The 26,660-nt window shown below is 47.9% G+C and overlaps 1 long non-coding RNA gene and 1 other non-coding gene across 3 annotated transcripts in view; one reads left to right on the top strand and one right to left on the bottom strand.

The window, feature by feature from the left end:
* Positions 1-26,660, top strand: part of LOC139235663 (uncharacterized) — a 43,170-nt gene that overhangs the window by 14,542 nt on the left and 1,968 nt on the right. For both annotated transcript variants that reach the window (XR_011588492.1, XR_011588493.1), the window contains one exon: positions 17,383-17,571. This is a non-coding gene — a long non-coding RNA (uncharacterized lncRNA). The remainder of the gene's footprint in view (positions 1-17,382; positions 17,572-26,660) is intronic.
* trnad-guc (transfer RNA aspartic acid (anticodon GUC)) lies at positions 495-569 on the bottom strand. Its single transcript has one exon. It is a non-coding gene; the product is annotated as a tRNA-Asp (tRNA).

Genomic DNA, 26,660 nt, shown 5'->3' with positions numbered 1-26,660 from the left:
GTCTGATATAAACCAACCCCACAGTCACTGACACCAATCCCCTCCTGTCTGATATAAACCAACCATCATCATAGGCAGTCCCTTGGAGTCGAGGATGACTTGCTTCCACATTACAAATGAGGTCTCAGATGTCTGTTCGGTCCATAGAAACATAGAAACATAGAAACATAGAAACATAGAAAATAGGTGCAGGAGCAGGCCATTCAGCCCTTCTAGCCTGCACCGCCATTCAATGAGTTCATGGCTGAACATGAAACTTCAGTACCCCCTTCCTGCTTTCTCGCCATAACCCTTGATCCCCCGAGTAGTAAGGACTTCATCTAACTCCCTTTTGAATATATTTAGTGAATTGGCCTCAACTACTTTCTGTGGTAGAGAATTCCACAGGTTCACCACTCTCTGGGTGAAGAAGTTTCTCCTCATCTCGGTCCGAAATGGCTTACCCCTTATCCTCAGACTGATAGAAGAAGTAAAATTCGACATCTTGAAACAACTGCCTCCCCGTCGGGGAATTGAACCCCGGTCTCCCGCGTGACAGGCGGGGATACTCACCACTATACTAACGAGGCTCCAATGCGGGAGCTACAGTCTCTGTCGCAGGTTGGACAGACGGTGGTTGAAAGTACGTTGGTTGAAGTGCCGGTTTGTTGAAGTGCTTGGGTTGTCGTGTGCTCCTTCCGCCGTCAACACTTGGTCTCCACTTGCTCCAGGTGGAGAGACTCGAAGTGTTCGACGCCCTCACGGATTATTCTCTTCCACTCTGAGCGATCTTGTGCCAGGGATTCCCAGGTGTCGGTGGGGATGTTGAACTTCAAGGAGGCCTTGAGGATGTCCTTGAAGCGTTTCCTCTGCCCCCCGGGGCTCGCTTGCCATGTTGAAGCTCCAAGTAGAGTGCTTGCTTTGGGAGTCTCGTATCGGGCATGTGGACGATGTGTCCCATCCATCGTAGCTGATCGAGTGAGGTCAATGCTTCAATGCTGAGGATGTTGGTCTGTGCGAGAACAGACGTTGGTGCGTCTATCCTGCCAATGGATTAGCAGGATCTTCCGGAGGCAGTGTTGATGTTATTTCTCCAGTGTTTTGATGTGCCTGCTGTACATAGTCCATGCCTGAGAAGCGTGTCTGAGGGCAGGTATCACTACTGCTCGGTAGACCATGAGCTTTGTGCCGGTTTTACGGTTCTGGTCTTCAAACACTATGACTTAGGCGACCAAAGGCTGTGCTGACACACAGAAGGTGGTGTTGGACCTAGTCATTGATATGTGCCCTTGTTGACAGTCGGCTCCCGAGGTATGAAAAATGGACCATTTTGCCAAAGGCCTCATCGTGGATTTTGATCATCCGGGGTGGGGTGGGGATGAAGGGCAGTGCTGTGTGGTGGGGATAGGTTGATAGAGCACCTTTCTGTTACGGAGATGTTTAGTGTAAGGCCTATGCTCTCAGACACTATGGTGAGCGTGTTGACGAAGGTTTAGAGCTCGTCCTCTGAGTGAGCGCAGACACAAGCATCATCTGCATATTGTAATTCGATGACAGAGGATGGCACGACCTTGGATCTGGTCTGAAGGCGATGGAGGTTGAGCAGTTTACCATTTATTCTGTAGATTATCTCCACTCCAGCGGGAAGCTTACTGACGGTGAGATGTAGCAATGCAGCAAGGAAGATGGAGAAGAGCGTGGGTGCAGTGACACAGCCTTGCTTCACCCCGGTCCGTACATGAATTGGGTCTGTGGTGGATCCATTGGCCAGGATCACAGCTTGCATGTTATCACCAAGCAAGTGGAGGATGGTGACACATTTTAGAGGACAGCCGAATTTGAAAAGTACACCCCATAATCCCTCACGGTTGACAGTGTCAAAGAAGGTTGACTCAACCCCACAGTCACTGACACCAATCTCCTCCCATGTGATATAAACCAACCCTTGTCACTGACACCAAGTGGACTGGGAAAATATGTTCAAGGGTAAGACTGTAGAAACGCAGTGCCAAACATTTAAGGAGCCATTTCATAATCTCAGCAAAGATTTATTCAAGTGAGAAATAAAGATGCTAAGAGAAGGATGAACCATCCCTGGCTAACCCAGGAAGTAAAGGATGGTATCAAATTGAAAAAAAAGGCAGACAATGTTGTGAAGGACCGTGGAAGGCCAGAGGATTGGGAAATTTTTAGAAACCAGCAAAGGACGCCTAAAAAAATGATAAAGACGGAGAAGATAGCAGATCAGAGCAAACTGCAAGAAATATAAAAACAGACAGCAAGAGCTTCTACAGGTATGTAAAAAGGAAACGAGTATCTAAAGTAAATGCTGGTCCCTTAGAGGATGGGACTGGAGAATTAATAATGGGAAACATGGAACTGGCAGAGATTTTGAACAAATATTTTGTATCTGTCTTCATGGTAGAGGACACTAAAAACATCCCAACAGTTATTCAAGGAGCTATTGTGGGGGGTGGGTGGGTGGGAACGTAAAAGAATCACTATCACTAGAGATAAAGTACTCAGCAAGCTAATGGGACTAAAAGTGGACAAGTCCCTGGACCTGATGACATACATCCCAGGGTCTTCAGAGAAGTGGCTGCAGAGATAGTGGATGCACTGGTTGTAATCTACCAAAATTCCCTGAATTCTGGAGAGGTCCCAGTGGACTGGAAACTGCAAATGTAACATCCCTATTTAAGAAAGGAGGGAGACAGAAAGCAGGAAACTATAGACCAGTTAGCCTACCATCTGTCAATGGGAAAATACTGGAGTCCATCATTAAGGAAGTAGTAGCAGGACATTTAGAAAATGATATTGCAGTCAAGCAGAGTCAGCATGGTTTTTTGAAAGGGAAATCATGTTTGACAAATTTGCTGGAGTTGTTTGAGAATGTAATGAGCAGAGTTGAAGTAGAACCAGTTGATGTCATATATGTGGATTTCCAGAAAGCATTTGATAAGTTGCCACACAAAAGGTTACTGCAGAAGCTAAGATCTCACGGAGGTGGGGGTAATATATTAGCATGGATAGAGGATTGGCTAACTAACATAAAACAGAGACTCAGAATAAATGGATCATTTTTAGGTTGCCAAACTGCAACTAGTTGGGTGACACAGGGATCAGTGCTGGGGCCTCAACTATTTACAATTTATATTAATGACTTGGATGAAGGGACGGAGTGCACTGCAGCCAAATTTGCTGCTGATACAAAGATAGGTGGGAAAGCAAGTTGTGAGGAGGACGCAAAGAATCTACAAAGGAATATAGACAGGCTCAGTGAGTGGGGAAAAATCTGGCAGCTGGATTATAATGTGGTAAATGTCAGGTTATCCCCTTTGGTAAGAAAAATAAAAACACAAATTATTACTTAAATGGAGTCGATTACAAAATGCTGTAGTACAGAGGGATCTGGGGATTGTTGTACATGAAACTCAAAAGGTTAGCATGCAGGTACAGCAAATAATCAGGAAGGCAAATGGAATGCTGGCCTTTATTGCAAGGGGGATGGAATATAAAAGTAGGGAAGTCCTGCTACAACTGCACAGGGCATTGGTAAGACCACAGCTGGAGTACTGCACACAGTTTTGGTCTGGACTTGTCTCCATTCCCGTTCCGAGGGGATTGCTACACCAGTTGGGAGGGGCAACATTTGGGGACACTGATTCCCCATCAATTCCCATTCCCCTTCTTTCTGGTGGATAATGGAGGGGCCACTGTGTGTAATGTGCAAGTCAGTAAGCATTGTCAGCAAGCTCTTTCTAATTGGAGATTATATTCAGTGGAAAGTTTGACACTATTGTAGATTTTGTACCAAAGATCAAGGTAGGATTAGAGTAAAAATGCATAATTTTATTGCAAACTAAATTTCTGTTGAGAGTCGCTGAATTAAGGGGAAAGATAACACACAGCATTTCTTAAATGGACACAGCAGCCCCGAGAACACAATCAGCAATATATCCAGAATAGTAAAGTCCAGCCCAGTTATAGGGTTATTAACATCAGCAGAAACAAACCCCAACTGTCAGAAGGAACATGATTTAGTCGGGATGTGATTAACAGCAGCATTAACAGCAGATTCCAACCCCTGCAGTCACTTGTGAACTCGCTGGTGTGTCAGCAGGTTGGATGACCCAGTTAATCCCTTCCCACACATGGGGCAGGTGAACGGCCTCTCCCCAGTGTGAACTCGCTGGTGAGTTACAAGGTCGGATGAACCAGTGAATCCCTTCCCACACATGGGCCAGATGAACGGCCTCTCCCCAGTATGAACTCGCTGGTGTTTCAGCCGGTGGGATGACCCAGTGAATCCCTTCCCACACACGGGGCAGGTGAACGATCTCTCCCCAGTGTGACTGTGTTGATGAATTTCCAGGACAGATGGTGATCTGAATCCCTTCCCACAGTCCCCACATTTCCACGGTTTCTCCATGGTGCAGGTATCCTTGTGACTCTCCAGATTGGACGATCAGTTGAAGCTGCACCCACACACACAACACGTTTACAGTTTCTCCCCGCTGTGAATGGTGCGATGTTTCTTCAGGCTGTGTAACTGGTTGAAGCTCTTTCCACAGGCAGTGCACTGGAACACTCACTCGGGTGTCTGTGTCTTGGTGCCTTTCCAGTCACACTGATATTTGAAATCTTTTCCCACAGGCAGGACAGACAAACATTTCTCCTTCCACTTTCAAAGGCCGATGATATTCAGGTCCTGATGAATCGATTGACTTCATCAGATCTTGACACGATGTTTGGTTTGTGTTTCCTGTCTGAAAATCTCCCCTTCTAATACGCTGTAAAAGGAGATAACAAAACTCATCACTGTCAGTACAAGACACAAATTCAGGATAGACACATCTAGGGTCCATGGAACATTCTTTCCTCTCTTGTTCTTCCAAAGTTGTAAATCCCTGTCCCACACATTGTCCCTCCTGCTGTGCTGAAATCCAAATCAACACACAATTCTGAACTGTTTCTCCTCCACTCCCAGTTTTCAACACCAATTCTGGCTGGGTTCAGTTCGATATTCACTGGTTCCCCTCCCCTGAAGGTTTTTTTTCTGTTAAGTTCGTATTTAGTCTGTAAATAAAGGTTAGTTAAATCAGCGGATTGCTGAGTAGTTGCTGGGTGTATTTCTCTAAGGTTTAGAGTTTAGTTCTACTTGATAGTTGTGAGTGTAACTAGAGGGATGACAGGACAGCTCAGTCCCGTGAATTACACATCCTGTGGCATGTGGGAAATCCTGGAAGCTTCGCACAGCCGGGACGACCACATGTGCAGGAGGTGTCTCCAGCTGCACCAACTCCAGCTCTGCGTTTTGGAGCTTGAGCGGCGGCTGGAGTTACTGCGGTGCATCCATGAGACTGAGAGCTACGGGGATCTCACGTTTCTAGAGGTGGTCACTCTGCAGCTTAAGAATGTGCAGGCAGATAGGGATTGGGTGACTCCTGGACAGAAGAGGAGGACCAGGCAGGTAGTGCAGGAGTTCCCCTGAGTCCATCTCGTTCTCCAACTGGTTCTCTGTTCTGAGTACTGGTAAGGGCGATGGTGGCTCTGGGGAGTGCAGCCAGAGTCAAAACCATGGCACCACGGGTGTCTCAGCTGCACGGAGGGGAGAGGGGGGAGGAAAGAAGAATGGAAGAGCTATAGTGGTGGGGGATTCAATAGTCAGGGGAGCAGACAGGCGTTTCTGCGGCCGCAGACGTGACTCTGGGATGGTATGTTGCCTCCCTGGTGCCAGAGTCAAGGATGTCACTGAGCGGCTGCAGAGCATTCTGGGGGGAGAGGGTGAACAGCTGGAGGTTGTGGTCCACATCGGGACCATGACACAGGTAGAAAGAGGGGTGAGGTCCTGCAGGCAGAGTTTAGGGAGCTAGGAGAGAGATTAAAAAGCAGGACCTCGAAGCTAGTAATCCCCGGATTACTCCCGATGCCACGAGCCAGTGAGTACAGAAATAGGAGGATAGAGCAGATGAATACGTGGCTGGAGAGATGGTGCAGGCGGGAGGGCTTTAGTTTCCTGAGGCATTGGGACCGCTTCTGGGGGAGGTGGGACCGGTACAAGGCGGGCGGGTTGCACCTCAACAGAGCCGGGACCAATATCCTCACGGGGGCGGGGGTTGCTAGTGCTGTTGGGGAGAGTTTAAACAAGCTTGGCAGGGGGATGGGAACCTGACAATAGATTCAGTAGGAATTTAGCTGGAATTAGAAAGCAAAATTAAAGAAAGTGAGTTTGAAGGAGAGAGGAAACAAACAGGAAAAAAGGTTTAAAAAAACAAAATTTAAAGGCACTTTGTCTAAATGCACGTAGCATTTGTAACAAAATAGATGAGTTGACGGCACAAATAGATACAAATGGGTATGATCTGATGGGCATTACAGAGACGTGGTTGCAAGGTGACCAGGTCTGGGAATTAAATATTCAGGGGTATTTGAAAATCCAGAAGGACAGACAGAAAGGAAAAGGAAGTGGGCAGCTCTATTGATAAAGGATGGAATAATGAGAAACAATATTGGCTCAAATGATCAGGATGTTGAACCAGTTTGGGTGGAGATAAGGAATAATAAAGGGAAAAAGTCACAGGTGGGTGTAGTCTATATGCCCCCTAACAGTAGCAACTGTGTTGGTCGGAGCATAAACCAGGAAATAGTGGGGGCTTGTAAAAAGTTAACAGCAATAATCATGGGTGATTTTAACCTCCATATTGATTGGACAAATCAAATTGGTCAGGGTAGCCTTGAGGAGGAGTTCACAGAGTGCATAAGGGATGAGTTCCTTGAGCATTATGTAACGGAACCAACCAGGGGGCAGGCTATCTTAGATCTGGTCCTGTGTAATGAGACAGGATTAATAAACAATCTCCCAGTAAAGGATCCCCTTCGAATGAGTGATCATAGCATGGGTGAATTTCAAATTCCGATGGAGGGGGAGAAAGTTAGATCTCTAACCAGCGTACTAAGCTTAAATGAAGGAGACTATGTAGGTATGAGGGCAGAGTTGGCTCAAGTGGACTGGGAAAATCGATTAAAGTGTAGGACGGTTGATGAACAGTGGTGTACATTTAAGGAGATATTGCACAACTCTCAAGAAAAACATATTCCAGTGAGGAGAAAAGGGTGTAAAAGAAAAGATAGCCATCCGTGGCTTACTAAAGAAATAAAGGACGGTGTCCAATTAAAAACAAGGGCATACAAAGTGGCCAAAACTAGTGGGAGGACAGAAGATTGGGAATATTTTAAAAGCCAGCAAAGAAAGACTAAAAAAATGATTAAGAAAGGGAAGATAGACTATGAAAGTAAACTAACACAAAATATAAAAACAGATAGCAAGAGTTTCTATAGGTATCTAAATAGGAAAAGAGTGGCTAAAGTAAATGTTGGTCCCTTAGAGGATGAGATCAGGGAATTAGTAATGGGGAACATGGAGATGGCAGAAACACTGAACAGATATTTTCTATCAGTCTTTACGGTAGAGGACACTAACAATATCCCAACAGTGGACAGTCAAGGGGCTACAGGGGGGAGGAACTTAACACAATCACTAAGAAGGTGGTACTCAGTAAGATAATGGGACTAAAGGCGGATAAATCCCCTGGACCTGATGGCTTGCATCCTCGGGTCTTCAGAGAAGTAACGGCAGGGATAGTGAATGCATTGGTTGTAAATTTAACATAATTCCCTCGATTCAGATTGGAAAACTGTAAATGTAACACCTCTATTTAAAAAAGAAGGCAGACACAAAGCAGGAAACTACAGACCAATTAGCATAACATCTGTGGTTGGGAAAATGTTGGAGTCCATTATTAAAGAAGCAGTAGCAGGATATTTGGAAAAGCACAATTCAGTCAGGCAGAGTCACCATGGATTTATGAAGGGGAAGGAATGTTTGACAAATTTGTTGGAGTTCTTTGAGGATGTAACAAACAGGGTGGATAAAGGGGAACCATCGGATGTGGTATATTTGGACTTCCAGAAGGCATTTGACAAGGTGCCACATAAAAGGTTACGCACAAGATAAAATATCATGGGGTTGGGGGTAATATATTAGCATGGATAAAGGATTGGCTAACTAACAGAAAACAGAGTCAGGATAAATGGTTCATTCTCGGGTTCGCAATCAGTAACTAGTGGGGTGTCGCAGGGATCAGTGCTGGGACCCCTACTATTTACAATCTACATTAACAATGTGGAAGAAAGGGCCGAGGGTAACGTAGCCACATTTGCTGACGATACAAAGATAGGAGGAAAAGCAATGTGTGAGGAGGACACACAAAATCTGCAAAAGGACAGAGACAGGCTAAATGAGTGTGCAAAAATTTGGTAGATGGACTATAATGTTGGAAAGTGTGAGGTCATGTGCTTTGGCAGAAAAATTCAAAGAGCAAGTTATTAATTAAATGGAGAAAAATTGCAAAGTTTAGTATGCAGGTTCTGCAAGTGATCAGGAAGGCCAATGAAATCTTGGTCTTTATTGCAAAGGGGATGGAGTATAAAAGCAGGGAATTCTTGCTACAGTTATACAGGTATTGGTGAGGGCACATCTGGAATACTGCGTACAGTTTTGGTTTCCATATTTACGAAAGGATATACTTGCTTTGGTGGCAGTTTCTTGTCTTGGAGGGTTGTCAATCTGTGAAATTTGCTGCCTCAGAGAGCTGTGGAAGCTGGGTCATTGAATAAATTTAAGACAGAGATAGACAGTTTTTTAACCAATAAGGGATGATGGGGAGAGGGCAGCGAAGTGGTCCAGAGTCCATGATCGGATCAGCCATGATCGTGTTGGGTTGTGAAGCAGGCTCGAGTATGGCCTGCTCCTGCTCCTATTCCTTATGTTCATTTGTTCTTATGTTGAACACTCTCTCAGCAGACACTTCCAGGGCAGGTACAGCAAGGGTTTGATACAGAGTAAAGCTCCCTCTCCACTGTCCCATCAAACGCTAAACCTTGCCCATAATGAGCAGGGCTCAGGGAGGTTGGTTGCTAGGCACTGCAGTGATATCATTAAGCTAGTTTGAATAGCTAATAGTTACTCCAAACTAACTTAGGCCAGCATATCTGGCCACACAGAAAAACCTTGTGGAGAGATAAGAAAGCACCAAGCACGAAACAAAGCACAAAAATAAACATTCAATAACAAATAAAAAATACAAGGAGGCTGAGAGAACCTGCACCTTGCACCAAGATTTACAAAGCACGAAACAAAGCACAAAAAGTAATAAGCAATTAATTAACAAATAAAAAAAATAAAAGGAACCCTGCATCTAAAGCACCAAGACCAAAGTAATTGATGGGATTGAAGGCCATTAAATCCCCGGGGCCTGATAGTCTGCATCCCAGAGTACTGAAGGAAGTGGCCCTCGAAAGAGTGGATGATTGATGATCATTTTCCAACAGTCTATCAACTCTGGATCAGTTCCTATGGCCTGGAGGGTAGCTAATGTACCACCACTTTTTAAAAAAGGAGAGAGAAACGGGTACTAATAGACCAGTTAGCCTGACATCAGTAGTGGGGAAAATGTTGGAATCAATCATTAAGGATGAGAGAGCAGTGGCAGGATCGGACCAAGTCAGCATGGATTTATGAAAGGGAAATCATGCTTGACAAATCTTCGAGAATTTTTTGAGGATGTAACTAGTAGAGTGGACAAGGGAGAACCAGTGGATGTGGTGTATTTGGTCTTTCAATAGGCTTTTGACAAGGTCCCACACAAGAGATTCGTGTGCAAAATTAAAGCACATGGTACTGGGGGTAATGAACTGACGTGGATAGAGAACTGGTTGGCGGATAGAGAACTGGTTGGCAGACAGAAAGCAAAGAGTCGGGATAAACGAGTCCTTTTCAGAATGGCAAGCAGTGACTAGTGGGGTGCCGCAGGACTCAGTGCTGGGACCCCAGCTATTTACATTATACATTAATGATTGGGATGGAGGAATTGAGTGTAATATCTCCAAGTCTGCAGATGAAACTAAGCTGGGTGAGCTGTGAGGAGGACGCTGACAGGCTGAAGGGTGACTTGGACAGGTTAGGTGAGTGGGCAAACGCATGGCAGATGCAGCACAATGTGGATACATGTGAGGTTATCCACTTTAGTGGCAAAAACACAAAGGCAGAATATTATCTGAATGGCAGCAGATAAGAAAAAGGGGAGGTGCAACGAGATCTGGGTGTCATGGTACATCAGTCATTGAAGGTTAGCATGCAGGTACAGCAAGCGGTGAAGAAGGAAAATGGTATGTTGGCCTTCACAGCAAGGGGATTTGAGTATAGGAGCAGGGAGGTCTTACTGAAGTTGTACAGGGCCTTAGTGAGGCCTCACCTGGAATATTGTGTTCAGTTTTGGTCTCCGAATCTGAGGAAGGACATTCTTGCTATTGAGGGAGTGCAGCGAAGGTTCACCAGACTGATTCCCGGGATGGCAGGACTGACATATGAGGAGAGACTGGATCGACTGGGCCCGTTTAGAAGGATGAGAGGGGATCTCATAGAAACATATATAAAATTCTGACGGGACTGGACAGGTTAGATGCAGGAAGAATTTTCCCGATGTTGGAGAAGTCCAGAACTAGGGAACATAGTCTAGGGATAAGGGTTAAGCCAGTTAGGACTGAGATGAGGAGAAACTTCTTCACTCAAGAGAGTTGTTAAGCTGTGGAATTCCCTGCCTCAGAGAGTTGTTAATGCCAGTTCATTGGATATATTCAAGAGGGAGTTAGATATGGCCCTTACGGCTAAAGGGATCAAGGGGTATGGAGAGAAAGCAGGAAAGGGGTACTGAGGTGAATGATCAGCCATGATCTTATTGAATGGTGGTGCAGACTCGAACGGCCGAATGGCCTACTCCTGCATCTATTTTCTATGTTTCTATATAATAAGCAATCAATCAATAACAAATAAAAGATCGGCGTATCGGTTCTTTCTCACTGTGTAGATCTGCTCCTGGTGATATACCCTCAACCTCCCACTGACTGCAACTCAACTTGCATGTATGTGCAGTCAAAACTCAGAGAAAGCTCACAATCTCTTCAGTCAACTTAAACTGGGGTCTCGAGATCTCTTGCAACCCAGAAAGCAAAATGAAAAATGGACCACAATCAATCAATAAATAAATAAACACACAAAAATAGAAGTCCTACCTTCAGCGGGCCGCCGATGAGGGAGCCCATTGGGCCAGGGATAGGGGCGGTGTGCTTCGGGCCCCTCCCACACAGCCTGCAGAGCACACGCAGAGATTCTGGGGGCGAGGAGCTACTGCACATGCGTGCACACTCTAGCGTGCATGTGCCGAGGTCCTGGCACAGTTTTCAGCTCCGGGACCTGGCTGCACCTCCATCGAGGCGAGGCTGGGGAGCGGCCAAACTCGGCCTGAAGATTTTTGGTGCCCTAATCGGTGTAGAAAAGCGGCGACCTCTGGTGAGTTCGCCAGAAATCTATACTGGTCAAATTTGGGCCCCAAGAGTGGGACTGTTTCAAATTTACCAATTTATCACTTTGTTCTCGCCAATGTGCGCAGTCCCTTTAAATCTGCTGCACGGTGTCTCTTCCAGCGGTGGGAGCTGGTGAGCGGTCCCTTTAAATCTGCTGCACGGTGTCTCTTCCAGCGGCGGGAGTTGGTGAGCGGTCCCTTTAAATCTGCTGCACGGTGTCTCTTCCAGCGGTGGGAGCTGGTGAGCGGTCCCTTTAAATCTGCTGCACGGTGTCTCTTCCAGCGGTGGGAGTTGGTGAGCGGTCCCTTTAAATCTGCTGCACAGTGTCTCTTCCAGCGGTGGAATGAACATGGTTCAGTCCTGGATGTGATTAACAGCAGCAATAACAGCAGAATCCAAACCCTGCAGTCACTTGTGAACTCGCTGGTGTCTCAGCAGGCTGAATGATCGAGTGAATCCCTTCCCACACATGGAGCAAGTGAACGGCCTCTCCCCGGTCTGATCTCGCTGGTGTCTCAGAAGGTGGTGATTGTTGTGCGTGTATACACCCTGTACACTCAATGTACAGTTAGTTACATAAGACCTATGAATGTATCTTTACACTGTATACAATATGCCTGTACCACCAGAGGGTGCAACAGGTGGAGACCTAGAGGTCACCTGCACACTGCAGTTATAAAAGGGATCCCACCTTACTGTAACCTCATTCAGGAGCTGCAATAAAAGGACGAAGGTCACAACAGTGCAAGTGCAATACCTTACCTCGTGGAGCCATGACTAGAGTGCTGGCAAACCCGACAGTAATTACTGTTGAATGTGTTTCCACACATGGAGCAGGTGAACGGCCACTCCCCAGTGTGAGTGCGCTGGTGTGTCCGCAGTTCCTTTTTGCTTTTAAAGCTCTTCTCACAGGCAGAACATTTAAAAGGTCTCACATTGGTGTGAACAAGTTGATGTGTCAGTCGGTGGGTTGAAGAAATGAATCCTGACCCACACACGGAGCAGGCGAAGGTCTCTCCCCAGTGTGAACTCGCTGGTGTGTTAGCAGCTCACATGACCGAGTGAATCTCTTCCCACACACGGAGCAGCTGAACAGCCCCCGTCCCCCAGTGTGATTGTGTTGATGAGTTTCCAGCTCAGTTGGGTAATTGAATCCTTTCCCACAGTCCCCGCATTTTCACGGTTTCTCCCCAGTGTGACTGCGTTTGTGTTTGGCCAGGCCACAGGATCGGCTGAATCCTCGTCTACACACAACACGTGTACGGTTTCTCCCCGCTGTCAACTCTGCTTTTTGCTTCCATGTTATGTTTGATATTCAGGTCCCGATGAATAGACTGACCGACCTTGATGTGATGTTGGGAGTTAAATTGTCCGTCTACAAATCCTCCCCTTCTAATAACCTGTACAATGAATGTAAAACAGATAAAAGGGAGTGAGAGAGAACCCAGAAAAACACACAGGCTTGTTGTAAAATTGAGTTCAATAAATCGGGGAATTTGTGGGGCAGGTTCTAGAAAAACAGTCACCATGAAAGCTGCCGGATTGTCACTAAAATCCCAACTGGCGCACTAATGTTCTTCAGCGATATGGGGATCGGGCGAGAGAGTCAAGTTGAGGTCGAAGATCAGCCATGGTCGTATTGACCGGTGGAGAAGGCTCGAAGGACCATATGGCTGACTCCTGCTCCCAATCCTGATGTTCTGATGGAAGGGAACCTGCCACCCAACCTGTCCCACAGCTTTTACCACCCAGAAGGAAAAGGGCAGCAGGTGAATGGGAACACCATCATCTGCAAGTTCTTCTCCAAGTCACACACCATCCGGACTTGGTCATATATCGCCGTTCCTTCATCGTCACTGGGTCAAAATCCTGGAACTGGCTCCCTAACAGCACTGTGGGAGTACCTTCACCACACGGACTGCAGCGGTTCAAGTAGGTGACTCCCCACCACCTTCTCCAGTGTAATTCGGAATGGCCAATAAATGCCGGCCTTGGCAGCAACGGCCACAGCCCGGAACACATTTAAAAATCTGTAAATGTTCAATGGGTTAAAAGTCTCTCCAGAAATACTTGTTCCTCAAACACTTTCCCATTGTGTGGACAGGGTGTGTTTAATAATCTAATCTCCCCCAGAGCCCACCTCCCCGGGGGCCCCGCACAGGCCCAGAGCCCACCTCCACGGGGGCCCCGCACGGGCCCAGAGCCCACCTCCCCGGGGGCCCCGCACGGGCCCAGAGCCCACCTCCCCGGGGGCCCCGCACGGGCCCAGAGCCCACCTCCCCGGGGGCCCCGCACAGGCCCAGAGCCCACCTCCCCGGGGTCCCCGCACGGGCCCAGAGCCCACCTCCCCGGGGGCCCCGCACGGGCCCAGAGCCCACCTCCCCGGGGTCCCCGCACGGGCCCAGAGCCCACCTCCCCGGGGGCCCCGCACGGGCCCAGGGCCCACCTCCCCGGGGGCTCCGCTCAGTGAAAGGCCGGAGCCGCAGGTTGTTGTTCGGGGCCTGAGGCCCACAGCGGGTGTGTGTGAAGCGGATAATGCGGAGTGTTGTCTCTCGGGCGGGCGGGGCCTGGGCCCGCACTCGGTGTGTGTGAAGCCTGCGGCCCCCCGGGGTTTATTAACCCGCTCCCTCCCTCCGCCCATCTCTCAGCCGCTGCCTCAGACACAGCCGCCCCACCGCGCATGCTCAGCTCACACTGCCCGGGTGATTGATGGTGGCTCGGGCCAATAGGAAGAGCAGGGGCGGGGCTGGTGGCCCGAGTGGGAGGCGGGTCCTCCAACCAATCGGAGTGTGCGAGGGATGGGGCTGACCCCGGATCTCCCGCACTCAGCATGTGCGGGCGGCGGCGGCGACAGTTGGTGGAGCCCGGATGATGTCGGTTGTCGGCGCGGGGCAGGAATTGGAGCCGCGCGTGGGGCTGGTGAGCGTCATAAACACGTGGTGTAGGGCCCAGGGCCAATCACAGCCCAGGGGCTGACCCCGGGCTTGACCCGCGGTGACAGGCCCGGGGTCAGCGGGGTCACCGGCCGCCAGCTGGGATTTGGGAAGGAGGAAAAATGGGAGACATTCTAAAGCAAATGGTGCAATTTGCAGGTGAACATAAAGCTGTGAGGGGCAGGGTCCGCTGATCAATCTGTTCCAGCATTAATAGCAGTATAGAGTACAACAAGCAAGTTCTGGTCAACCTTTATCACTCACTAGTTACACTCAGATATTGAGGGTTGGCCTCAATTCTGGGACATCAATAATAACTTTCAAAACCAGCAATGGTCAAAGGGAACATTTTCTGGTGTTTTGGGGCAGGTGCAGGGAGTGGGACTTTCAGTGAGTCGGACAGGCTCAATGGGCCGAATGGCCTCATTCTGTGCCGTATGATTCCCTGAAATGGTGAGAGTCAGGGAGTGAGTGGTCAGGGAGAGCCCATCACCAAAACAGGGAGATATTACAGATATATCGGGAGGGTCAGAGTGTATAAAGAGGTGACGGGAGCACAGACACCCAGAGTCAGTACTTCAGGGGAGGGGAACCAGTGAGTGTAGAACTGAACCCAGCCAGAGTCAGTACCTTCAGGGGAGGGGAACCAGTGAGTGTAGAACTGAACCCAGCCAGAGTCAGTACCTTCAGGGGAGGGGAACCAGTGAGTGCAGAACTGAACCCAGCCAGAATCAGTACCTTCAGGGGAGGGGAACCAGTGAGTGTAGAACTGAACCCAGCCAGAGTCAGCACCTTCAGGGGAGGGGAACCAGTGAGTGTAGAACTGAACCCAGCCAGAATCAGTACCTTCAGGGGAGGGGAACCAGTGAGTGTAGAACTGAACCCAGCCAGAGTCAGCACCTTCAGGGGAGGGGAACCAGTGAGTGTAGAACTGAACCCAGCCAGAGTCAGTACCTTCAGGGGAGGGGAACCAGTGAGTGTAGAACTGAACCCAGCCAGAGTCAGCACCTTCAGGGGAGGGGAACCAGTGAGTGTAGAACTGAACCCAGCCAGAATCAGTACCTTCAGGGGAGGGGAACGAGTGAGTGTAGAACTGAACCCAGCCAGAGTCAGCACCTTCAGGGGAGGGGAACCAGTGAGTGTAGAACTGAACCCAGCCAGAGTCAGTACCTTCAGGGGAGGGGAACCAGTGAGTGTAGAACTGAACCCAGCCAGAGTCAGCACCTTCAGGGGAGGGGAACCAGTGAGTGTAGAACTGAACCCAGCCAGAGTCAGTGCTTTCAGGGGAGGGGAACCAGTGAGTGTAGAACTGAACCCAGCCAGAGTCAGCACCTTCAGGGGAGGGGAACCAGTGAGTGTAGAACTGAACCCAGCCAGAGTCAGCACCTTCAGGGGAGGGGAACCAGTGAGTGTAGAACTGAACCCAGCCAGAGTCAGTGCTTTCAGGGGAGGGGAACCAGTGAGTGTAGAACTGAACCCAGCCAGATTCAGTACCTTCAGGGGAGGGGAACCAGTGAGTATCGAACTGAACCCAGCCAGAGTCAGTACCTTCAGGGGAGGGTAACCAGTGAGTGGAGAACTGAACCCAGCCAGAGTCAGCACCTTCAGGGGAGGGGAACCAGTGAGTGTAGAACTGAACCCAGCCAGAGTCAGTGCTTTCAGGGAGGAGGCACAGAGGTTTCGGGAGGAAGTTCCAGAGCTTGGGGTCTCGGCAACAGAAGACAAGGCCACCAATGGTTGGGCGATTATAATCAGGGATGCTCATGAGGGCAGAATGAGAGGAGCACAGACATCTCTGGCGATTGTGGGGCTGGAGGAGATTACAGAGATAGGGAGGGGCGAGGCCAAGAAGGGATTTGTAAACCAGGATGAGAATTTTGAAATCGAAGCGTTGCTTAACCGGGAGCCAATGTAGGTCAGCGAGCACAGGGGGTGATGGGTGAACGAGACTTGGTGCGAGTTAGGACACGGGAAGCCGAGTTTTGGATGAGGTGAAGATTACGTGGGGTAGAATGTAGGAAGCCAGCCAGGAGTGTGTTGGAATAGTCAAGTCTAGAGGTAACCGAGGAATGGACGAGGGTTTCAGCAGAGGGTGAGCTGAGGCAGGGGTGGAGATGGCCGATATTACACAGGTGGAAATAGGCGGTCTTGGTTTTCTGGGGATATGTGGTCACAGCATTCTGGATAAGATCATCCGCCATTTTCATAGAATGAAAGTGCAGGAGGCCATTCGGCCCATCGTGCCTGTGCTGGCTCTATGGTCGAGCTATCCAGTTAGTTCCACTCCCCTGCTCTTTCCCCATAGCTCTGCAAATATTGTCCCTTTAGTATTTATCCAATTCACTTTTGAAAGCCACTTTTGAATCTGCTTCCACCGCCCTATCAGGCAGTGCATTCCAGATTGCAACAACTCGCTGCTTATACAATGGTTCCTCATGTCGCCTCTGCTTCTTTTGCCAATCACCTGAACTCTGTGTCCTCTGGTTACCGACCCTTCTGCCACTGGAAAGTGTTTCTCCTTATTTAGTCTATCAACACTGTTCATGATTTTGAACACTCTTTAAAATCTCCTCTTAACCTTTTCTATTCCAAGGAGAATTACCGCAGCTTCTCCAGTATCTCCACATAACTGAAGTCCCTCCTCCTTCGTACCATTCTATTAAATCTCTTCTGTCCCTCTCTAAGGTGCAGATACCCTTCTGAAAGTGTGGTGCCCAGAATTGAGCACAATGTGTCAGCTGAGGCCTAACCGGTGTTTATAAAGTTTGGTCATAACTAAACATCAAATGCTGCTATTTGTGTGATGGGGTTTAGATGGGCGAGGTTTATCCAGTCAGTTGGATGTGAGCTGAAACATGTGCACTTGGAGCGGGGAGCCGGGGACACGCTGTGTAACCGGGCACAGACACTCTGCACAGCCCACACATCACTTGTTTCCCACTTGGCCCAGAAGGATGTATTAAATGCAACAATTCATTTGATTTGACTTTAAATAGTTTTGTTTATAAATTTAATCATGCTTCTCTAATTTTATTTCTTAACTCAGATTCACGACCTCATTTTATTTCTTCCTCCGAGCCTCTCAACTTCATGTGGCAGTGTAATGTTGGCGAGTGGTGATTGATTGCCCTGGGAACCAACAGGAAGAGAGGTCAGAGGCCGGAGGGCCCAGGGAGCAGCGTGTTCTGCAACCAATCGCGGTGCTTGAGGGGTGGATCCTGAGTCGGCCTGTCAGGTGAGTCTGTGTGAATCCCTGTTAAACAATTCATCTTTTAAAGTTAAATCGAGATTTCTTTTGTCAGCAAAACAGTTTAACATTTGTCAGTATTTTGTTTCCCTGGAGTTCCTATTATGAGTTTCAGACACTTCAGTGCCAAGTGGACCAGGTGTTTAAAGGTCATTCATTTCCCCCATGTCGCTGTTATTTAAAGATACAGAGATTGATTTCCCTTCATTATGCATCTTTTGTAAGTAAACAAAAATCCTTTCTGTTAGCAGTGAGTCACATTCTGCACTGGGGGAGACGGCTGGTGGCTTCAGGCTTTAAAATTCTCATCCTCTTGTTCAAATCCCTCCAAGGCCTCGCCCCTCCCTATCTCTGTAACCTCCTCCAGCCCGCCAATCCTCTTAATAAGGAGAAACAATTTTCAGTGTCAGAAAGTTCAGTAACCAGAGGCACAGATTGAATGTGATTGGCAAATGAACCAGATGCTACATGAGGGGACTAATGAAGCAGCGAGATGTTCTGGCCTGGAACACACTGCCTGTTAGGGTGCTGGAAGCAGATTCACTTGGAACTTTCGAAAGAGATAAACATGAGTTGAAAAAATTTTCAGCGTTATGGGGCAAGAGTAGGACAGGAGTCCCCTGAGTGCATCTCACTCACTAACCGGTTTTCAGTTCTGGATACTGATGAGGGCGATGGTTTCTCTGGGGAGTACAGCCAGAGCCATGTCCACGACACCGTGGGTGGCTCAGCTGCACAGGGCGGGGAGGAAGAAGAGTGGAAGAGCAAAAGTGGTGGTGGATTTGATGGTTAGGGGAACAAACAAGCGCTTCTGCAGGCACAGACATGATGCCAGGATGGTATGTTGCCTCCCTGGTGCCTGGGTCAAGGATGTCACTGAGCGGCTGCAGGACATTGTTGAGGGGGGAGGATGAACATCCAGAGGTTGTGGTCCATATCGGGACCAATGACATAGGTAGAAAGAGGGATGAGATCCTGCAGGCTGATTTTAGGGAGCGAGGAAAGAGATTAAAAAACAGGACCTCAAAAGTAGTAATGTCCGGAATACTCCCGGTGCCACGTGCTGGTGAGTACAGAAATAAGAGGATAGAGCAGATGAATGCATGGGTGGAGTTTGGTGCAGGAGGGAGGACTTTAGATTCCTGAGGCATTGGGAGTGTTTCTGGGGGAGGTGGGACCAGTACAAGCCGGACAGGTTGCACCTCAAGAGGACCAGACAATATCCTCACTGGGGGTTTTGCTAGTGTTTGGAAGGCAGAGGAAACAAAGGCTAGAAAATAGACAATAAGGGAGTTTGGCAGCGCTAAATGCCAGTGCCAGTGTGTTTCAATGAGATCACCTCTCATTCGTCTAAACTCCAGAGAGTATAGGCCCATTCTACACAAACTCTCATCATAAGACAGTCCTCTCATCACAGGAATCAATCTAGAAATACTTCAATGCCAGTGCAAGGAGTCGAGGGATTAAGGCAGATAAGCTGAGTGCACAGACAGACATGTGGGGGTATGATATTGTAACTATTAGTGAAACACGGCTAAAAGAACTGCAGGAATGGCAGCTCAACATTTCTGGTTACAGGGTTTTAAGACGAGATAGAGACGGGGATAAAAAAAGGAGAGCGCGTCGCAGTGTTGATTAAAGAAACAATTCCAGCTGTGGGGAGGGATGATATGTTCGAAGGATCATCAAATGAGGCCACATGGGACAAGTGAAGAACACAAAAAGGGGCAATCACACTGCTGGGGATGTACTATAGACCCCCAAACAGTCAGAGGGAGACAGAAGAGCAAATATATCTGCACATTTCTGATACGTGCAAAAATAATAGGGCAGTAATAGTCGGGGATTTCAACTACCCAAATATTAACTGGGATAGAATTAGTGTGAAAGACATAGAAGGAGCAGAATTCTTAAAATGCATTCAGGAGAACTTTTTTAGCCATTACGTAGCAAGCCCAACAAGCGAGGGGGTGGTTCTGGACTTAGGTTTAATGAATGAAGCTTGGGCAGGTGGAAGGGGTATCAGTGGGAGAGTATTTTGGTGCTGGTGATCATAATTCAGTTAGATTTAGGGTAGTGATGGAAAAGGACAAAGATGGACCAGGAATAAAAGTTCTCAATTGGGGTAAAGCTAATTTTACTAAGCTGAGATGTGATTTAACCAAAGTGGACTGGAAACAGCTACTTGAAGGTAAATTAATGTCAGAGCAGTGGGAGGCATTCAAGGAGGAGATAGTGAGGGTTCAGAGCAAGTATGTTCCCTTAAGATAAATGGTGGGACTAATAAATCTAGAGCCCCTTAGATGTCAATATTAGAATATCAGAGATAGGAGCAGGAGTAGGTCATGCGGCCCCTCGAGCCTGCTCCGCCATTCAATAAGATCATCGCCCTCAACTCCACTTTCCCACCTGATCTCCATATCCCTTGATTCCCCGAGAGTCCAAAAATCTATCTATCTCAGCGTTGAATAGACTGAGCATCCACAGCCCTCTGGGGCAGAGAATTCCAAAGATACACAACCCTCTGAGTGAAGAAATTTCTCATCTCTGTCTTAAATGGCCTCCCCCTTATCTTGAGCCCCCGAGTTCTAGTCACTCCAGCCCGGGGGAATCGAGCTCTCAGCATCTACCCTGTCAATACCCTTCAGAATCTGGTATGTTTCAATGGGATCCCCTCTCATTCTTCTAAACTCCAGAGAGTATAGGTCCATTCTACACAATCTCTCATCGTAAGACAGCTCTCTCATCCCAGGAATCAATCTTGTGAACCTCCGTTGCACCATCTCCAAGGCAAGTATATCTTTCCTTAGATAAGGAGACCGAAACTGCCCAGTACTCCAGGTGTGGTCTCACCAAGGCCCTGTACAATTGTAGCAATAGATCCTTACTCTTATACTCCACCCACTTACTGCTTGCTGTACCTGCATGCTCGCTTTCTATGTTACTTGCACAAGGACACCCAAATCTCTCTCAACACCAACATTTAAAGTTTCTCACCATTTAAAAGATATTCTGTTTTTCCCGACATTATACTCAATCTGCCACCTTACTGCCCATTCACATCGTCTGTCTATATATCTTTGCACTCTTGTGTTCTGCTCACAGCTTACTGTCTCACCGAGCTTTGTATCGTCAGCAAATATTACACTCGGTCCCTTTATCTCGGTCATTAATATAGATTGTAAATAGCTGAGGCCCCAGCACTGATCCTTGCTGCACCCCACTGGTTACAGCCTGCCGGAAGCCCCGCCCCTCACACACTCCAATTGGTTGGAGGACCAACCGCCCATTCGGTCCTCCAGCCCCGCCCCACTCTTCCTATTGGTGGGGAGCTGCCGTCAATCACCCGGGCAGTGTGAGCTGAGCATGTGCAGGCGGCGGTGGCAGACGCTGACGCAGGAGGTGAGCGAGATCCAGGGAGCGGGTTAAAGAAACGCTGGGGACAACAACACCGAGTGCAGCCCCCGGGCCCAGATATAAACCGGGGAACATTCTCCCCACACCGGGGGGGGGATATAAACCGTGGAACATTCTCCCCACACCGGGGGGGGGGGATATAAACCGGGGAACATTCTCCCCACACCGGGGGGGATATAAACCGGGGAACATTCTCCCCACACCGGGGGGGATATAAACCGGGGAACATTCTCCCCAAACCGGTGTGGGGGGGGGGATATAAACCGGGGAACATTCTCCCCACACCGGGAGGGGTGATATAAACCGGGGAACATTCTCCCCACACCGGGGGGGGGATAGAAACCGGGGAACATTCTCCCCACACCGGGGGGGGGGGATATAAACCGGGGAACATTCTCCCCACACCGGGGGGGGATATAAACCGGGGAACATTCTCCCCACACCGGGGGTGGGGATATAAACCGGGGAACATTCTCCCCACACCGGGGGGGGGATATAAACCGGGGAACATTCTCCCCACACCGGGGGGGGGGATATAAACCGGGGAACATTCTCCCCACACCGGGGGGGGATATAAACCGGGGAACATTCTCCCCACACCGGGGGTGGGGGGATATAAACCGGGGAACATTCTCCCCCTGCCTGCCGGGTCCTGGGTCCGCTCCAGCCCGAAGGAGCGGTCAGTGCATGCGCTGTGTCTGCCTCAAACTCTCAGGGAGCGTCTGTAAATCAACGAGAAATAGTAATGGACCAGGGAGCGTCTGTAAATGAAGGAGCGATGGTGACTGAGCAGGGAGCGTCTGTAAAGAATTCTAGAATCACAGAATATTGCAGCACAGAAGGGGGCCATTCGGCCCATCGAGTTGCGCCGATACTTTCGGGGAGCAATCCGGTTATCCCACTTCCCCCGCTCTTTTCCCAAATCCCTGCAATATCATTCTGCTTCAAGTCTTTGTCCAGTTCACTTTTAAAGGCTACTATTGACTCTGTCTCCACTGCTCCGTCAGGCAGTGCATTCCAAACCCTAACCACTCCTTCTGTGAAAATGGTTTTCCTCATGTGACCTCTGTTTTTGCCAATCGCCTCAAATCTGTGCCCTCTGGTTATCAGTGTTAGAAACAGTTTCTCTATTTATTCTATCTCATCTTCATGATTTTTAGCACCTCTATCAAATCTCGTCTTCGCCTTCTCTGCTCCAAGGAGAACAATCCCAGCTTCTCCAGTCTCCACATAAATGAAGTTCCTCATCCCTGGCACCATTCCAGTAAATCTCTTCTGTCCCCTCTCCAAAGCCTTTGTGTCCTTCCTGAAGTGTGCCCAGAATTGGACCCAATCCTCCAGCTGGGCTCGAGCTAGTGTTTAATATAGCTTTAGCATAACTTCCCGGCTTTAGTACTCTGTGCCTCGATTTATAAAGCCCAGGATCCTTTAAGCTTTATTAACAGCTTTGTTAACCTGTCCTGCGACCTTCAAAGATTTATTAAAATCTTTCAATATTTCAAAAAATGTAGCAGAAATGGAGAGTGGTCAGGGAGCGTCTGTAAAGGAAGGAGAAATGGAGAGTGGTCAGGGAGCGTCTGTAAAGGAAGGTGAAATGGAGAGTGGTCAGGGAGCGTCCGTAAAGGAAGGAGAAATGGAGAGTGGTCAGGGAGCGTCTGTAAAGGAAGGAGAAATGGAGAGTGGTCAGGGAGCGACAGTAAAGGAAGGAGAAATGGAGATTGGTCAGGGAGCGTCCGTAAAGGAAGGAGAAATGGAGAGTGGTCAGGGAGCGTCTGTAAAGGAAGGAGAAATGGGGAGTGGTCAGGGAGCGTCTGTAAAGGAAGGAGAAATGGAGAGTGGTCAGGGAGCGTCTGTAAAGGAAGGTGAAATGGAGAGTGGTCAGGGAGCGTCCGTAAAGGAAGGAGAAATGGAGAGTGGTCAGGGAGCGTCTGTAAAGGAAGGAGAAATGGAGAGTGGTCAGGGAGCGACAGTAAAGGAAGGAGAAATGGAGATTGGTCAGGGAGCGTCCGTAAAGGAAGGAGAAATGGAGAGTGGTCAGGGAGCGTCTGTAAAGGAAGGAGAAATGGGGAGTGGTCAGGGAGCGTCTGTAAAGGAAGGAGAAATGGAGAGTGGTCAGGGAGCGTCTGTAAAGGAAGGAGAAATGGAGAGTGGTCAGGGAGCGTCTGTAAAGGAAGGAGAAATGATGACTGGGCACGAAGCTTCAATTTTAAAATTCTCATCCTTGTTTTCAAATCCCTCTGTGGCCTCGCCCCTCCCTATCTCTGTAACCTCCTCCAGCCCTACAACCCTCCAGGATCTCTGGCCTCCTGCACATTCCTGGTTTTAATCACACCACCATTGCTGGCCATGCCTTCAGCTGCCTAGGCCCTAAGCTCCAAAATTCCCTCCCTCCTCCTTTAACACCCGAAGAACGTAAGAAATAGGAGCAGGAGTAGGCCATTTGGCCCCTCGAGCCTGCTCCGCCATTCCATAAGATTATGGCTGATCTGATCATGGACTCAGCTCCACTTCCCTGCCCGCTCCCCATAACCCTTTACTCCCTTATTGTTCAAAAATCTGTCTATCTCCACCTTAAATATATTCAATGACCCAGCCTCCACAGCTCTCTGGGGCAGAGAATTTCACAGATTTACAACCCTCTGAGAGAATAAATTTTTCCTCATCTCAGTGCTAAATGGGCGGTCCCTTATTCTAAGACTATGTCCTTTACTTTTAGTTTCCCCTATGAGTGCAAATATCCTCTCTGAATCCATCTTATCGAGCCCCCTCATTATCTTGTATGTTTCAATAAGATCACCTCTTATTCTTCTGAACTCCAATGAGTATAGGCCCAACCTATTCAACCTATCTTCAGAAGACAACCTCCTCACATCCGGAATCAACCTAGTGAACCTTCTCTGACAGCCTCCAATGCAAGTATATCCCTCCTTAAATAAGGAGACTAAAACTATATGCAGTACTCCAGGTGTGGCCTCACCAATATCCTGTACAGTTGTAGCAGGACTTCTCTGCTTTTATACTCTATTCCCCTTGCAATAAAGGCCAACATTCCATTGGCCTTCCTGATTACTTGCTGTACCAACATACTAACTTTTTGTGTTTCATGCACAAGGACCACCAGGTCTCTCTGTACTGCAGCACTTTGCAATTTTTCTTCATTTAAATTATAATTTGCTTTTCTATTATTTCAGCCAAAAGTGGATAATCTCACAGTTTCCCACATTATACTCCATCTGCCAAATTTTTGCCCATTCACTGAGCCTTTGCAGATTTTTTGTGTCCTCCTCACAATTTGCTTTCCCACCCATCTTTGTATCATCAGCAAACTTGGCTACATTACACTCTGTCCCTTCATCCAAGGCATTAATATAAATTGTAAATAGTTGAGGACCCAGCACCGATCCCTGCGGCACCCCACTAGTCACTGTTTGCCAACTGGAAAATTACCCATTTACCCTGACTCTGTGTTTTCTGTTAGTTCGCCAATCCTCCATCCATGCTAATATATTACCCCCAACCCAGTGAACTTTTATCTTGTGCAGTAACCTCTTATGTGGCACCTTAGCGAATGCCTTCTGGAAATCCAAATACACCACATCCACTGGTTCCCCCTTATCCATCCTGCTCGTTACATCCTCAAAGAACTCCAGCAAATTTGTCAAACATGATTTCCCTTTCATAAAACCGTGCTGACTCTGCTTGATTGAATCATGCTTTTCCAAATGTCCCATTACTGCTTCCTTAATAATGGACTCCAGCATTTTCCCAACGACAGATGTTAGGCAAACTGGTCTGTAGTTTCCTGCTTTTTGTCTGCCTCCTTTTTTAAATAGGGGCGTTACATTTGTGGTTTTCAAATCTGTTGGGACCGCCCCAGAATCCAGGGAATTTTTGTAGATTAAAACCAATGCATCCACTCTGCAGCCATTTCTCTTAAGACCCTGGGATGTAAGGCATCAGGTCCAGGGGATTTGTCCACCTTTAGTCCCATTATTTTACCTAGTACCACTTCATTACTGATAGTGATTGTATTAAGTTCCTCCCTACATATCGCCCCTTGATTATCCACTATTGGGATGTTTTTAGTGTCTTCTACCGTGAAGACCGATACAAAATATTTGTTCAACGTCTCTGCCATTTCCCTGTTCTCCATTATTAATTCCCCAGTCTCATCCTCCAGGGGACCAACATTTACTTGAGCCACTCTTTTCCTTTTTAACCCTCTTTAAAATGTGCCTCTTTGACCATCGGTGTCAAATTCTATCTGATAATGCTCCTGTGAAGCACCAGGGGCCATTTTACAGAGTTATTTCACGGCTGAGATAGATACATTTTTGGTGTTTGGGGAATCGAGGGATATGGAGATCGGGCGGGAAAGTGGAGTTGAGGTTGATGATCAGTCATGATGTTATTGAATGGTGGAGCAGGCTCGAGCGGCCGTATGGCCTACTCCTGATCATAACTCTTATGTTCTTAAAGGTGCTATATAAATGAAAGTTGTTGTTGTTGATAAAGGAAGGAGAAATGGTGATGGGTCAGGGAGAGCATTTGATCAGAACTGGGAGATATGGCAGATGGACAGCTTATAGGGAGCGATAGAGTGAGGGAAAGGAGAGAGAGAGACCATGTACACAAGAAATGAACTGTAAAGTTGGGTGGGGAAGAGGAAGTGGGGAAGTGACAGCAGACAAAAGGAGGAACAATGGGAGAAGGGAGAGTAATAAAAGACACATAGAAAATAAAAACGCTTGCATTTATTTCGCACCTTTCACCACCACCAGATGCCCCAAAGCACTTTATAGTCAATTAAGTTCTTTTTGAAGTGTAGTCACTATCGCAATGTAGGAAATGCAGCAACCAATTTACAATGTGATAATGACCAGATAATCTGCTTTACTGATGTTAAGGGAAAATATTGGCCAGGACATCGGGGGTAACTCCCCTGTTCTGCTTGAAATAGTGCAATGGGACCTTTTACGTCCACCTGAGGGAGCAGACGGGGCCTCGGTTTAACATCTTATCCAAAAGACAGCACCTCTGCCAGTACAGCAGTCCCTCAGCACTGCACTGGAGCATCAGCCGAGATTTTTAAGTTCATGTCTCTGGAGTGCGACATCAACCCACAACCTTGTGACCCAGAGGCAAGTGTGTTACCCACTGAGTCACAGCTGACACAAATACTGTGATAGTTAGAGCAGGTGAGCTCAGTTTGAGATGTTAGATGATGCATTTATCAATGCTTAGATATTTTGTCTATTCCTCAAAATCAGTAACATTTTGGAACGTTCAGGTCAAGGTTCACAGATTAACAATAAGAAATAGGAGCAGGAATAGGCCATTGGATCCCTCGAGCCTGCTCTGTCATTCAATAAAATCATGGCTGATCTGATCTTGACCTCAAGTCCTCTTTCCTGCCTGCTCCCCATAACTCTTGACGCCCCTATATTTCAAAAATCTGTCTATCTCCCTTTTAAATATATTGACTGACTCAGCCTCCACAGCTCTCTGGGGTAGAGAATTCCAAAGATTCACGACCCTCAGAGAAGAAATTCCTCCGAATTTCCGTTTTAAATGGGCGACCCCTTATTCTGAAACTATGCACCCTCGTTCTAGATTCCCCCACGAGGGGAAATATCCTCTCTGCATCTACCCTGTCAAGC

This window comes from Pristiophorus japonicus, chromosome 23, assembly GCF_044704955.1.
Source record: "Pristiophorus japonicus isolate sPriJap1 chromosome 23, sPriJap1.hap1, whole genome shotgun sequence".
Taxonomy (NCBI): Eukaryota; Metazoa; Chordata; class Chondrichthyes; family Pristiophoridae; genus Pristiophorus; species Pristiophorus japonicus.
This window is presented reverse-complemented; position numbering and strand designations above follow the sequence as displayed.